This window comes from Capsicum annuum, chromosome 1, assembly GCF_002878395.1.
Source record: "Capsicum annuum cultivar UCD-10X-F1 chromosome 1, UCD10Xv1.1, whole genome shotgun sequence".
Taxonomy (NCBI): domain Eukaryota; kingdom Viridiplantae; phylum Streptophyta; class Magnoliopsida; order Solanales; family Solanaceae; genus Capsicum; species Capsicum annuum.
In genome coordinates this window covers 4,145,039-4,148,351 of record NC_061111.1, presented here as the reverse complement: position 1 = coordinate 4,148,351, position 3,313 = coordinate 4,145,039, and positions in this window count along the sequence as shown.

Here is a 3,313-nt window from a genome sequence, read left to right as displayed (position 1 = left end):
CTCATAAATAACAGCTAGGCTAACCAAACAACTCTTATTATGGGTGCTTACTAATTAGATTATATACATTTTTTTCTTTATTTCCATATACATATATAAAGTTCGATACGAGTTCAGTCTGTGCTCGCGAACCCGGAGGACTCCACGTGGGTCCGTCTTTTGTTGTAGATGGTGTTGGAACGTAGGATGTATGCTTCTTTGTTGTTGATGATGTTGTTGGAACAAATATTGTTGTTTTCTTTGTTGTTGATGGTTTTTATTTGTTGTTTGTAATTTATGCTGTTGTTGATGTTGCAACAGACGGAGCAACTGATGAAACAAATCAAACCACCAGCAAGGCTGCTATGTATTCCAACAGACTGCATATCTATTGCATCAGACTCCACATCTGACGCAATAGACTCCACATCTGACGCAACATACTCTACATCTGTTGCAACAGAAGGATAATTTTCTTTTTGTGACATAAATTTTTTCCTTCTTCTTTGTAGATATAAAAGGAACTGAAAGTTGATCAACTTTTTCTTGACCATCACAAGAGGCTGCAGTAAAGATAGTTTTGGAGGAATAAGCTGCATGTAGATGGAACCACTTCATATGTGGGAAGTATCACAATTCGATATTCCGGGATAAGATGTAATTAGCAAACTGTCCGGAATTTTATGTAATATTGCTGAAACTATCTGGGATTTATGTGTTACTTAAATAAAACTGGTGACTTTATTAATATGTAAATTAAAAAAAATGAATCTAAATACAATATTTTATCTTTTTGTTATATTTCCAAAAAAGAGAGATTGGTAATCTGTTGAAAAATATATTCCACCTGTCAAATAACTTACAACATATGAACAATCTGTTGCAACAGATAGATATATCAGTTTGCTTTTCCATCAGCTGCGACGTCTGTTGCAACTTGCTAGTCATCTGTTTATTCAATTTCATCGAGAACAATAGATTTTTCTAAATACTTCTTGGCCAAACTTAATTTTGTCCCTCCCCGATATCACTTTTACTTATTTTTACCTTATCGTATCATGTACCCTCAACCATGTAATTATCCCTCCATAAAATGACAAAAATAACAAACTTCCTAACAAATTTTATCTTATCCTAACCCCTTTACACGTCATCCTAACAACCTATCCCACCCCATACCCCTACCCTCACCACTGCCCAGCCCCCTACCCCTTTACACGTTTTTTGGACCATAACAGAATTGGGGACCTTTTGGCATTTTTTAAAATTATATACACACAAAAACACACTTAGAAGGGACACCACTGGAAACCTCCCCTCACCAATACATAGACACTCCTCACCACCTTACACTCTTACAGAACAATATATACATATACTCCCAATTGCCGTTTCAAGAAAGGAGACCCACTTCACCCTTGGAGAAGACAGAATTCCCACACAAATAATACAACACACAACCATAGTTCATCTTTCTTTTCTGCTCATATACACCTACACGAAAGGGAGAGATATAGAGGAGGGAGACGAGAGAAAGAGAGACGAGAGAGAGAGAGAGAGTAACAAGGAGAGACGAGAGAGAGAGAGTAAAGAGGTGAGAGAGTAACAGAGAGAGCAATGGAGAGAGAGAGAGAGAGAGAGAGAACGGACGGAGCTAACTGTTTCTGGTGAGTTTTCGTCGGAATGGGAATACCCCGCGGAATCAGTTCGTTCATAGCCCAAAAATTGCCATTCCTCTGTTTTTTTCCAATTTTTCTCCGGTGAAATCTAGCCACAGAGAGCTATTTCGTTGACTGTCGGGTTTGCCGGAGCTCCGGCGTGGTAGAAAATGATAATCCGACCTCGATTCCGGTAAGCTGTGTAAGCTTAGTTTGAAATGAGTGATTTGGGTTTCGTTTTCGGGTTTTCCTTGCTGGAGTTTTGGTTGATTATTCTTCGAGTTACGATTTTGGTTGTTGATTGTTGAGGTTCGACTCGAGGTTGCGGACGCGGATTCTATCGATTTTAATCGGAATAATACATTGATTTTGAAAGCTTGATCGGAGGTGTAATTATATCTCTTCTCATTTTTATTTTATTATATGTGTTTGATTTGTTGAAGCATGATATGATACGAGTGTTCGGTGATTTTGATTCGTCGTGTGATTTCATTGATATTGGCTATAGATTGTTAAAGATAGTAATTGTGAATTGTTATGTTGGAACCTTGAATTGAGTTTGAGGTGGAATTAAGAATTTGATAAAAAATGAATATAAATTAGTTGTTTTGATTCACTGTTATTGTTGCTTTTACGTCTAATTGTCAATTCCTCGATAGTATCATGATATATCATACGAGGTAGGAAAACAGTAGACTTGAATAGGCAAATTCAGAATTTAGGGATTATTGAGTAATGTGAAATGTTTTGTTGAATGGTTCTTTTTATTTTACACCCAAAAATTGAGAAAAAATGTATTCATTTTGTCGGGGATGTCTCGAGCTCTTATGTACTTATTCACCGGGGAATGCCCCGAAGTATCTTGTACTCGGAGGACGTTCGTGATGAAGGCTCGAGGCGTCGGGTAGAGCATTAGTCTAAGATTAGTTTAGAATAGGATTTATATTTCTGCGTTTTTTATTTTTTGACCGTATAATTGGACTGGACATCATATTGTTGGGATTTATTTTTCTTGTGTTTGTTTGATTGATTATTTTATGTATTTTGTATGGTTTATACATTTGTAATGCCAAATTAGCCGATACACCCCACCAAGCGACCGTGGTCGAACCACGGGATCGAGGGGTGCCTAACACCTTTGCCTCGATCAACAGAATTCCTGGTGCCTAACACTTTCTCCTCGGTCAACAGAATTCCTTAGCCGGAATCTCTGTTCGCAAATCACTTTTAAAGAGTCAAAACAGTTTTGAAAAGGATTTTTCAAAGGTGACTTGACACACCAGATTATGCCAAGTGGCGACTGAATTTTGAATTAAAAAAATAATCCTTTTTCAAAATAAATCTTCATTTAGTTACTTTAATAATAAAAACCCTTTCGAAACTTTAAAACAAATCTTTTTTGGTTAAAAAAGGAGTGCGACACTAAGAATGTTGTAATTCTCATACAATGTAACATTTTGCAGCTTAATACAACACTGAAAAAATAAAAAGGAATATCTATATATAGTCCAAAAAAATAGGTTTGAAAGTTGATTTTATAGGCGAAAAAAATATAAGTTGGGGGGTTGTCGGGGTTATTTTTAGACCAAAAAGATGGAAAAAGAATATTTGTGAATCATTTTTTTTTAATTGAAACAGTATTTGTAAACTATTTTTTATACATTGATGGTATATTT